The sequence below is a fragment of the Bos taurus genome, chromosome 1 (assembly GCF_002263795.3).
Source record: "Bos taurus isolate L1 Dominette 01449 registration number 42190680 breed Hereford chromosome 1, ARS-UCD2.0, whole genome shotgun sequence".
Classification (NCBI taxonomy): domain Eukaryota; kingdom Metazoa; phylum Chordata; class Mammalia; order Artiodactyla; family Bovidae; genus Bos; species Bos taurus.
This window is the reverse complement of record NC_037328.1, coordinates 47,505,816-47,519,413: the sequence shown is the minus strand read 5'-3', so window position 1 is coordinate 47,519,413 and position 13,598 is coordinate 47,505,816.

Sequence of the window (13,598 nt, the reverse complement as noted above, 5' to 3'; positions counted from 1 at the left end):
CAAAACTATATTATAGCTACAGGTAAGTGTCATGTCCTTTCATGTCCGACTCTTAGTCATGTCCAACTATTTGCAACCCCACAGATTACACAGTCTGTGGAATTCTCCAGGCCAGAATCCTGGAGTGGGTAGCCTTTCTCTTCTCCAGGGGATCTTTCCAATCCAGGGATCAAACCCAGGTCTCCCGCATTGCAGCCAGATTCTTTACCATCTGAGCCATGAGGGAAGCCTAAGAATACGGGAATGGGAAGCCTGTCCCTTCTCCAGCAAATCTGCCCAACCCAGGAATTGAACCAGGGTCTTCTGCATTGCAGGCAGATTCTTTACTAACTGAGCTATAAGGGAAGACATTGTGTTAAACACAAAAATAAAAATAAAATTATAAAAGAATAGAAAATAATGTAGCTAACTATGCCTATCTATTGATCAACACACTCAAGAAAACTTTGTTCATCCATTGGGAAAATGATGGAAAGACTTCCAGTTCTGATCATGATATTAGAAGTTGGGAGAAACTGTTATTCTCACACTAACCATTACACAAGCTGGTCAACACACAAAATTTTACTTAGTTTTAACCCATCAGAGCACTGCTATCCAATATAACTTTTGTGATAATGAAAATGTTCTATATTTGCATTGTCCAACATGATAGTCCCTAGTCACACATGGCTATTTAATGCTACACATGCAGCTGGCACAACTAAGGAAATTAAATTTTATTGACATTTAATTAAATTTATGTATACACAGCCATGTCACATAAGGCTACATTATTGGGCAGCAAAACATCAGAAAGTTGAGGATGCAAAGAAAGCCAAATGTGCTAAATTATAGAATGTGGGGGACGCTTCACATGGGCTGCTTTCATACTTGTTGGAATAGCAGAAGCAGAGGGAATTCTCCAGAAATGGAGGTAGAAACCAAATGAATTTTTAACATATTTTACCAGTCATAAGTGGGCCGAATGACAAATTTAAATCCTAAGGAGCTGTGGAGTAGTCTTCACATACCCATCAACACACTCTCTCATCCTCCATCCTAAAGTGTTCACCAGACTTTAATCATGGGTTAGTGTGTCAAGTCTAGGCAGGAATCCTGGGAGACATTTACCATGGTATTATAGGCAATGCTTCCCCTAAGTGCAGTGTAGTAGCTGCTTGAAGGCTGACTCTGGTCAGAAGATGGAGAGAAATACTCTAGCCTTGGTCAAATGCACTACTGTGACCTCCCAAAGGCTGGGGGCAAGTCAGTTGCATGGAAGGAGATCTCTCAAGGTTCAATAATACAAAGGCAAGCCTGAAGAATAAATAAGTCCCTGGTAAACCCAAATTGGCAGCAAGCCCATAAAATAATAGAAATCTCTATAATGTTTCCAGTCCTTATTTTCTAAGCCTTGTACGTGTGTGTGCTAACTTGCTTCAGTTGTGTCTGACTCTGCGATCGTATGGACTGTAGCCCACAAGTCTCCTCTGTCCATGGGATTCTCTGAGGCAAGAATACTAGAGTGGGTTGCCATGCCCTTCTCCAAAGCCTTGAATAAGAGGTTCAAAATATTCAAAGATAGTTCTGAACTGATTCTAATTGAAGACACAACAAATATCAGGTCAAGTTCAAACACAGATTTAATTGACTCAGTCCCTCAGACAAGTGGTCTGAAAAAGAAGCATGAACCTCCTTGATCTTGAGATATGTATTACTGACTTCAGTCTCTATTATTCTTTTTCATACAGTCTCTGGAGGGGAAAATAAGGAAAGCAAGATTGAAAAAGAAGTAAGAAATTCAAGGTCAAGACAGAAAATACACAAGACAGTCAATATAAGAAAAAGCAGAAAAGATGTAGATATTTAGTCTAACCCCCAATTCCATATTCTGGTGTCAAGTAATGAATCTGAAGCACTAATTACATCATAAGGGTAGAATCTGAGTCACCTGTATCTCTGCCTTGATGAGAAGCTATGATCAGTTCAGTTCAGTCGCTCAGTCCTGTCCGACTCTTTGCGATCCCATGAATCACAGCACGCCAGGCCTCCCTGTCCATCACCAACTCCCGGAGTTCACTCAGACTCATGTCCATCGAGTCAGTGATGCCATCCAGCCATCTCATCCTCTGTCGTCCCCTTCTCCTCCTGCCCCCAATCCCTCTCAGCATCAGAGTCTTTTCCAATGACTCAACTCTTCGCATGACGTGGCCAAAGTACTGGAGTTTCAGCTTTAGCATCATTCCTTCCAAAGAAATCCCAGGGCTGATCTCCTTCAGAATGGACTGGTTGGATCTCCTTGCAGTCCAAGGGACTCTCAAGAGTCTTCTCCAACACCACAGTTCAAAAGCATGAATTCTTCTGTGCTCAGCTTTCTTCACAGTCCAACTCTCACATCCATACATGACCACTGGAAAAACCATAGCCTTGACTAGACGGACCTTTGTTGGCAAAGTAATGTCTCTGCTTTTGAATATGCTATCTAGGTTGGCCATAACTTTTCTTCCAAGGAATAAGTGTCTTTTAATTTCATGGCTGCAGTCACCATCTGCAGTGATTTTGGAGCCCACAAAAATAAAATCTGACACTGTTTCCACTGTTGTTGGCAATTTGATTTCTAGTTCCTCTGCCTTTTCTAAAACCAGCTTGAACATCTGGAAGTTCATTGTTCACATATTGCTGAAGCCTGGCTTGGAGAATTTTGAGCATTATTTTACTAGCATGTGAGGTGAGTGCAATTGTGCGGTAGTTTGAGCATTCTTTGGCATTGCCTTTCTTTGGTATTGGAATGAAAACTGACCTTTTCCAGTCCTGTGGGTACTGCTGAGTTTTCCAAATTTGCTGGCATATTGGGTGCTGCACTTTCACAGCATCATCTTTAAGGATTTGAAATAGCTCAACTGTAATTCCGTCACCTCCACTAGCTTTGTTAGTAGTGATGCTTCCTAAGGTCCACTTGACTTCACATTCCAGAATGTCTGGCTCTAGGTGCGTGATCACACCATCGTGATTATCTGGGTCATTAAGGTCTTCTTTGTACAGTTCTTATCCTCAGAGGTTAAAGCATCTGCTTCCAATGTGGGAGACCTGGGTTCGATCCCTGGGTCGGGATGATCCCCTGGAGAAGGAAATGGTAATGCACTCCAGTACTCTTGCCGGGAAAATCCCATGGATGGAGAAGCCTGGTAGGCTACAGTCCACAGGGTCGCAAAGAGTTGGACATGACTGAGTGACTTCACTTCACTTCCCTATGTATATTCTTGCCACCTCTTCTTAATATCTTCTGCTTCTGAAAGTTATACCATAAAGAAGGCTGAGCACCAAAGGATTGATGATTTTGAATTATGGTGTTGGAGAGGACTTTTAAGCATCCTGTGGACTGTAAAGAGATCAAACCAATCCATCCTAAAGGAATTCAGTGCTGAATGTTCATTGGAAGGACTGATGCTGAAGCTGAAGCTCCAATACTTTGGCCACCTAATGCAAAAAGCTGACTCATCAGAAAAACCTTGATGCTGGGAAAGACTGAAGGCAGGAGGAGAAGGGGCCAACAGAGGATGAGATGGCTGGATAGCATCACTGACTCAATGGACGTAAGTTTGAGCAAGCTCCAGGAGATGGTAAGAACAGGGATGCCTGGCGTGCTGCGGTCCATGTGGTCATAGAGTAAGACACAACTGAGCAACTGAACATCAACAATCAATTTTTCTATTTATATTTTATAATCTCTGTGTTTATGATATGGACATATTAGGGACCCAAACAGAAAACATAAGACCTTGAAGTACTGACCCTATTGAAATTACTCTGCAACCAATTGAGCATAATAAGACTGTTGGATTGAGGATATACTGAATACAAAATATTAACACAATTCTTTTAACTAGTATAGAATAAAATTTCCTGCACATTTGAAAAGTGTTTATAACGCTTCATGTGTCTTATACAATATACAAAGAAGTATAAATTCACAGGATATTTTGTGCATCCCATATTTCTACAATGTTGATTCCAAATTCTCCAGTGCAACATATTATTGCCTACTTGTTACCCTAATTAGCTCATCTTCCTTGATATTTTATCTTTCAAATAAAAATTCAAACAGAGATATTAGTGAAAATTTCAAGCAAATAACTCTGGATTCTCCCCCTTTTCATTTATGTGTCTATACTTCTGGTTCACTAGATGGAGGTGAAACTTTCCTGAACTATTTTATCTTGTATATTTTTCTTTCAGTGACCTATGCATCTTTGAAGTTTGTAGAACATTTATTAATAGTCTTAAATTCATGGCATCCGAATGGTACATGCATTGTGTTGCTTTGATTATTCTCCATCTGAAGGTGAAGTAGAATATTTTGAGTCAGTGAGCCAGATCCCACATTAATATGAATATCCACATTAAATATATGCTTGATTTATACAATTTATAATTTAAGCAAAGTTTCACCATTTTAAGGTGCTTAAGGGGAACTTAAAACAATAAAAGTGATTAAAATATATTAACATCAAAGTTTTACTTATTACTTAATGACCAAGACCTTGAATCCCTTTCTTTTGGCCTAATCTTTCATCAAAACTGAGATTAGGAAATGTAAGTGATTAAACTTGAGGAATTTATACATATTTTGCTGAACTTTCACTGGGTACACTAATGAGCCAATTTGAACAAAAAAAAATTATTGCTATATATATATACATAATATTTATGCATATATATTGTTATATATGTATTTTATCCTTTACAAATTGAGTAAATGATATATACAAAACATTGCTATACATATAATATTTATATATATTGTTATATATATTTTACCCTTTACAAACTCAATAAACTTATATATGTATAACATTGCTATATAATAATATTTATATACAATATATATTTATATATTATGTTTTATCATATATATTTTTTACCTTTTACAAACTGAGTAAACCATAAAGCCAAACTATACCAAACTGAAATTTTAAATTAAATATCACCATTAACCCACACTTCTCCAGTGAGACTTGGTTAAATTGGGAACCCACACATTTAATTATAAAATGTCTTTTGTGATGCTTTCAAACTTAACATTTTTGTATATCTAGTCTTTTTAATTTCAAAATCATTGCACTGCCAATAGAGGTAAAATGTAATCACACATGTCAGTCTCAGACCTACTCAAAGGAAATTCTTTGTAGGAATTGCTCTGCTTTTGTCAGTATTATAACCCAACTGCCAACTTTGCCATCCTCCTATCTTCTAAGTTGCTATCAGAAAAAAGAAAACTCCAGTGCTTCAGCACATTCTGTGTTCTGTGGGTTCTGGGAATGTATATGCCTGTGTTTAACATTATAGCAATGATGGTCGATCCTCCCCCACATAGTCATATATTTCTAAACAATCTGTGAAGAAGCAGCTCTGAAAATAAAATCAACAGGAATTAAATAGAAGTGTTTGTGATCTATAGCACTTACTAGTGTCCACCCCCATGGAGATTAATAACACCACATGCCCAGACAAAAAATAAAATCCCCCTACACCTCATTTTTTTAATCTTCATTTAGTAATAAATCTTTTCACATTATCTTTATCATCTTAGAGGGGGAAATATAATGCACAGAAATAGTAATAATTTTTAAATAAATATGAATACTTTAATCCCACTTAGTTTTTTTTTAAACCTCATTTTTTTATATACATAAAATCAGGGAAAAATATAAAATATGTAAGTAATAAAATGCTTTTCAAAATTCCTTTTCTAATTTAATAAGTAAATATTTTGAATACTGATTTGTACTGAGCAAATAAAGTTGTGGTTTATGATCTCAGACTTTTACTGAATTAACAAAGAAGTAATAAGCAATTTCAGTAAATGTACTTGGCTGTTTTCTAAAGCTATGTGCAAGATAGAACAGTAAAATAAGAATCTAGTAATTATTCCCTAGAGCTGTGGTCAAGATCTAAAGGTTCTTTCTCAGATTAGCAAGTAATATACAGAGTATTGAGAGATAAACAGAAATTCACTTGTATGTATGGATTATTATGTATAAATTCTTGCCAGGCTGGTTTTGCCAGGCATGGCCCATGGTATGTCCCTCAGGAACTTGTATCTCTCCAGCACAAGTGATTGCCTATCATATGGTATAACTCTACCTTCAGCCATTTTTTGCTTTATAGATACCATGGATGCAATTTGTTACTGTTAAAGAAAGTGTATGCTATTTTATAGGAGTTAATTATGAATAACCACCTATTTTTGCATATATAATATATTGTTATTTATACAGGAATTATATACTCAAGGCAAATTCTTATAAACATAGAACTTCAAAAAGTAGGTCTTTAAGTAATCTATGCATCTATTTCTTAGAAAGATTTAGGGAATTCCAGACATAAACTTCTGGGGATCACCAAAAAGTTAAAGAAGACAAGAACAAAGCAGAAACCAATGCTGTGAGTTTCAAGGAGGATGGATCAAAGGTTGAAAGAGATCTGATTGGCAGAAGAGAAGAGGAATGGAATTCCAGAAATAGAATTCATGAAAAACTCAAAGATGAGGGAGTTAGACAATGAAGACATTATTTTAATTAGATTAGAAAGAGAATAACAGGAAAAAAAATCATATTTGAAGACAGGTCTTAAACTTACTTTCAGGGTTATATACTGATATTATCAGCCAAAGTCCTGAAACAAATAAAATAAAAAGTCTTGTCATCTTACTAACCTAGTTATTCCAGTGTTCTCCCAATAAGTCCTACCATTATAAGAACTCAAAGTAATTGTGTATTATGATAAGGAATGTGGAGCTCATCTTCTGCTCTGCCCACTACCAAATCATTGCCTATATGTAAGACCCGTAGTCAACCTTCTTCTGTCAATTACCTATTTACTGAATTTATTTTAAAGAAATATTAATTTCTCCTGCCTTTCTTCAAGTAACCCTTAAAAAACTCCTACACATTAATTGGTGGTTCATGTGACAGTTATTTTTAACTTTTAAGTTTAATTAAAGTCACAGAGCAACATCCTAAAGCTCAGTAACATGTATCAAGGGAAGTCCTGAGTTTTGTTTTTCATCTTTTTCCTTTCTGAAGATTAGAATAAAGTGCAAATTTGAGTATTATAGGTAAGATAAAACAGAGAAGAAAAAGGATTCTGATTTTTCATGATTCTAAATACCGAGCTTTTAAAAAGTGTAGAAAATTTAATTAGAATTATATGCTTGGAGGGGTTCATCTTGTGCTTTATAATTACTGTATAATTCATCTCCCAAAATAGACTACAGATTCCCTGATAATGAGGATTACACATAGTGACAGGTATATCATAGCCCCACAATAACTACTGTTGAAAGAATGCATGGATAGACATTATTCAGCAGGAAGTTCTAAACATACAGAGAAGCTGAAAAAATATGGATTTATGACATGTGATGAAAAGAATATAAAAAGTATCTTCACAGTATCTCTGAATAACTTTTCCATAAGTAACTTTAGATATTGGCAGGGAAATAGCTGATTCCATCACATAATTAGAATAATAGCTAACCAGCTGGAATCTCTTTGATATTCAGATCCCTTTTCTCACAATGACCTTTTCATAAGCCAATGTAAGCAACTGAGAATCCTGAAAACAAAGCATTCTGACCTAATTATATACCATTTGCAGCTGTTTCAAACTGAGATCATATTAAATCCAGTAAATGAAACTTAAAGAAAATATAACCTATATGAGAAAGTAGGTTATGTAACAATGGTAAATGTGTAAACTCTGCTATTTTATGACTTTGACCAACTGTTTTTGGACTCAGGGGCCTTTGCAGACAGCACTAGGTCATCACCATCTCCGTAACTTTCTCAGTGCTCTTTAGGTCTTCCAACCAGAAGCTGTTGACAGTCCTTCTCTCTCAAATGTCTCATCAATTCATGCCTACATGGCCTGAGTAGCGCCAGTAATTTGCATGCTGAGTTGCCAAAATGCAGCTGTTACCATTTTCATGACTGTACATAATTATCTTAAAATACAGGTTCTCCCGGTGAGACATAAAGAAATTACAGGGTAGAAAAATGGCCACATGTCCCCTGTTCCTGCCTCCGTGTAATAAATCAGCTTCACCTGCTGCCCTTATCTTTGTACTCAATCTATTTTCTGTGTAACATTCTTTTGCAATAAAAATGCCTAATTTCCTCTTAAACTTATTTATATCATTTGCCTTAATTGCCTTATGTTCCTCCTTATTTCTTATATTTATTACCCATTGAGCAAAACCTAACTGAAATCATTCAGAATGAACTAAAATATGCTCAGAAATAAAAAGCTGAATGCTCTGTCTCATTCACTGAACATGCCTATCACAATGAATATATGATTCTTTCTCTTTGGTAAATAAGAAACTTAGGGAAGCCTAAGATCGATTCATAAGTTGACCATCTTTCAAAAAAACAAAACTCTTTAAAAGTTCTGTGATTTTGTTTTCTTCCTTAATTTCGATGATGCAGTTTTTTACATTGGATCATGAAAATTAGAGTAATTATAATAATTTCTTAAATGTGACTTCCAGAAAAAATCCATCACTTCTACATTAATCTTTTAGAAGGACAAAATCTCTCCTTTGTCGGATAGGTAGCTATTTATACTGATGTCAAAAAAAACAATGCTGAACTTCCAACAATCTCTCAATAGGTGAGTTATTGTTTGATAATGCAAAAAGATATTTTTTTTATAAAATAGAAAAAGAACATGACTATCTGGAGAAGGAAATGGCAACCCACTCCAGTATTCTTGCCTGGGAAATCCCATGGACAGAGGAATCTGGCAGGCTACAGTCCTTGGGGTTGCAAGAGTCAGACACAGCTTAGCAACTAAACCAACAGTAATTGTGTTACAATTATTTTACTAAACATGGAGTGGGACATTCTTGCCTCTCAATTTCAAAAATTTGCATTTCAGACAACACTTTATAATGGCAGGAAAAAAAAAACTCATTTGTCCCATGCATCATTTCCACTGGGTACTATGGTAAGGGTTAATATTCTTCCATTCTAAAATTAGGAAAGAGAGCACTTTGTAGTCACAACATTACTGGGGACATCTGGCAGGACATGTTAATAACGGAGTGGGAGTTTTGACATGCTAAACTGTCAGCACTATTTTTTTATAGATCTGGAAATGATCAAGAATTTTTGCAAATCAGATACAAGTAATGGCCATCATAGTAATGTAAGTCAAGCACTGAGCCAATTTGTTGTGCTTGGGAGGAAGTGATTCAAGAGGAAAAGAAGATTAAATATGATGATTAGAGATTCACGCTCTTACAAAAATGAACACATGTACTTAAGTACACAGTTCAAAATGTCCAGATTTAGCACAATGTCAAAAATCTCACCTCCCCAGATTTGCATGTAGCTATTCTATTTTATCCAAATAATGACTATGAAAGTATAATTAGCTTTCTGTTAAGGCTCACAACTCATTTTTTGGTCTAAACAATTATATTACTTCAGTTACCATTCCCAGGATGATATTCTGCTTCCAAAAGTGGGAGTGAGTGAAATATCAGAGGAATCAAGTTTGAATTTCTGTATCTCTATATAATTTATCATTATAATATTAAGTCAGAGTTTGACACTTGATTTCTTTATTGGACTTAAATTTGCCTGTGTTCTTTCATTATGTAAGCGATGAACATACAATAATCCAAAGGACAGTGGTACAGTATTTTTGTAGCTACAGAAATTCAACAAAGTAGCCCTTGGTTCATGCAGGCACATTGCTGGAAATAATCTGGTTTATATGCAAGGTTTATGTCCTTTCAAATATTTTGCCATGTCAGGAATAGGATATGATTTTAGGACCATGCTTTTCTTGTCCTGACAGTTGAAGATAATGGGAGTTTTATTTAAGATATTAGCAGAGGCTAGGTATTATAGAGTTCTTTTTGGCTTATCACATTAACACTAATTGTACTTATTACTGGGGTTAGTTATATGACAAAGATGACCTAGATTTAAAAACAACTAAAGTAATCTTTTTTTTTTTTTCCTCTAATTTTATTTTATTTTTAAACTTTACATAATTGTATTAGTTTTGCCAAATATCAAAATGAATCCACCACAGGTATACATGTGTTCCCCATCCCGAACCCTCCTCCCTCCTCCCTCCCCATACCATCCCTCTGGGCCGTCCCAGTGCACCAGCCCCAAGCATCCAGCATCATGCATCGAACCTGGACTGGCAACTCGTTTCCTACATGATATTTTTTTTCTTCCTTTCCATCCTCATCTGTTCGTATTTTTCCTTGTCAAGTATTTTAAGCATCTGGCAAAACAAACAGCAATTTTTTATGTAACTTAAAAAATAAGACTAATAAAATCAAATTTCTACTATGAAGACAGTCCTAGGAAGATGTGAGAAATCCAGCTATTAAGCTGGGATGTTGGGTGGATACCAGGAAAAAAGAATAATGGTCAGTCATATTCCACTAATGATATGTATATATTCTCAAGAGTAACATTGACATGAAGAAAAATTAACTAATTACTTGACTCTTCTAGGCTACCTTTAATAATACAACAATATTATAAAAAGAAATCTCAGTGGACCTTCATAAGTTTGTGTTACTTTCAAGGACCTGCCTTATTCCTAAAGATTAATTTGCACCTTAGGGAAATTTAGTTAATAATTAAATTTGTCATTTTTATCTGTATCCAATAAGTCAATTGCCTTTAAAGATAGATGGATAGTAGGAACTGCTTAAAATGTCCCTAATTATTTCATTACTATTTTGAAATTCCTCTGTTGAAGAGAATAATGGCTATTAGAATCTAAAACAATAGTGAAAATATCTTGTTTTGTTTTTGCACCTTCTTTAGCTCATGCTGAAAATATCTTTATAATGCAGATGATACTTTTCCTTCTTTCCTTTTAATACCAGCAGACTGTTTACAACAGAATCTTCGGTGACTCCAATGCTTGCAAAATAAAATTATCTGCTCAACTACCACCTCTCCAAAACTGGGTTTTAAATCCCAATTTAAGGAAAAAATTAAGTAGAAGATTTAATAAAAAAAGAAAAAATCCAATAGCCTTTGGTAATTACATGTGTGATATACAGAAAATTATCAGGTGTTATATTAATTTACCTGATAACAAAACAGTTTTGCAAGTGTGCATGCTTAGTCACTTCAGTTCAGTTCAGTTCAGTCGCTCAGTCGTGTCTGACTCTTTGCGACCCCATGAATCGCAGCACGCCAGGCCTCCCTGTCCATCACCAACTCCCGGAATTCACTCAGACTCACGTCCATCGAGTCAGTAATGCCATCCAGCCATCTCATCCTCTGTCATCCCCTTCTCCTCCTGCCCCCAATCCCTCCCAGCATCAGAGTCTTTTCCAATGAGTCAACTCTTCACATGACGTGGCCAAAGTACTGGAGTTTCAGCTTTAGCATCATTCCTTCCAAAGAAATCCCAGGGCTGATCTCCTTCAGAATGGACTTGTTGGATCTCCTTGCAGTCCAAGGGACGCTCAAGAGTCTTCTCCAACACCACAGTTCAAAAGCATCAATTCTTCGGCCCTCAGCTTTCATGTCCAACTCTCTGCGATCCTTATATTACCAGAATTATACTATGTGTTTTGCCAGAAATCAATTTACTGCCAAAAATCTTAATTAGACATGAAGATAAATTGCAAATTTGATTTTTTTCCTACTTACATTTCTAACTGTGGTGTTGATATAGTTCTATTGATGCTTTTTTCCTTTTTTCCCTACTGTTTATGTTTTAAGGTTCCAAATTGTTAACCTTGTTCCCAAACTATAGAGCTGTCTCACAGAATCACAACTGAAAGAGGAATTTCTTTATTATTACAAGTTTTCCTGGACCTGGTATTCTTCTTGAGAGGTGATCAAGATAACTTGTTGCCTCTAATAAGATCTTATTGAACACATTCTATAAAAGTGAAGGTATGATCTTTGATATCCCTTCCATATTATTTAACTCAATGTAGGAATGATTCCTTATGGTAAAGACTTAATGATAAAATCAAATTGATGATGATGTGTTTAACTCCAGATTCCCTAATACATATTTAATCTCAAAAATACATATTTGCAAAAAATTCTAACCGTCATCCTCTTACTTAAGACTTGGTCATCTGTTTCTCTGTTTCTAAGTGAAATTGTCCTAATTTGAGTAGGCTCAGAAGGATGTAACTAACTTTTCACCTTCCATTCCTCCTTCCTTGCTTTGTTTTATTTCCTACTATGGCATTTTTCTCTGTAGTTGGAAGTGCAGGAAATAATAAAGGCAACCAATAAAAGCTAGATAAATACTAACAAATGTTATCCATACAAAGCAATAAAATATAGGCTAAGTAACATAATGCAAAAGTCAAGAGGAAGCAAGTGGAGATAGTTTGAATGTTCTAGTGTTATGAAATGGCCATAGTAATATTTTTTTTTTACATAAGCAAGTCAAAGAACACTTTCTTACTTTGCTAGAATAACGAAGAAAGCCAACTAAGGAAGACACACAATTTTGATAATAAAAACTAATTTAAATTAAATAAATGTAATTAAAAATTTTAAATCAAAACTATAAAAAAGGCCAGTCATGAAGGAATTAACTAGTACCAGATATATACTCTTTGCATTAATACCTGAGCTGTTAATCTATCAGATTTCATGGATATTCTAGAAGACCTAAGAATCTGAGATTTCTGGGTCAGAGACAAAGGAAAAAAAAAAGTATTTCTTACAGAAAATTGCTTCTCTGAGATTTGTGGAAGAGAAGAAATTGAACTAAGTTGAAATTAAATTCATTTATTCCTAACTCTTAATTGGTCTAACAAATAACTGATTATTTAACACAAAAATAGTAGAAATTTATTTTTTGTTTATAGCATTCAGTTCAGTTTAGTTGCTCAGTCATGTCCAACTCTTTGTGACCCCATGGACTGCAGCATGCCACACCTCCCGGTCCATCACCAACTCCCGGAGTTTACCCAAACTCATGTCCATTGAGTTGGTGATGCCATCCAACCATCTCATCCTCTGTTGTCCCCTTCTTCTCCTGCTTTCAATTCTTCCCAACATCAGGGTCTTTTCAAATGAGTCATTTCTTTGCATCAGGTGGCCAGAGTATTGGAGTTTCAGCTTCAGCATCAGTCCTTCCAATCAGCACTCAGGACTGAACATCTTTAACATTAAAAAACTGAGAACAAGACAAGGCTGTTCTTTCAGAACACAAGTGCTAGATAGTTCAATAAATAATGAAAAAAGTGGATATATTAGACAGGAAAAGATAAAATTATTTTCATATATATGTACATAAAGATTTATATGACTGTCTATGTATAATATTCCAAGAAGGCTACAAAACAGTGACTCACAGGGAAATTAGTGTAAATTCTGTAACTATGAGTTCACTGGATTGAACAAATAAATAAATGTATTATAGAGTAAAAGAGCCAGATTTTCACTATTATAGAGAAGCAACATATAAAGAATATGGGAAGGCTAGAATAACTCTGTGGTTTTGAACAGGAATTAGCATTACCAGTATGCTGTGCTTAGCTGCTCAGTCCTGTCTCACTCTTTGTGACCCCATGGGCTGCAGCCTGCTAGGCT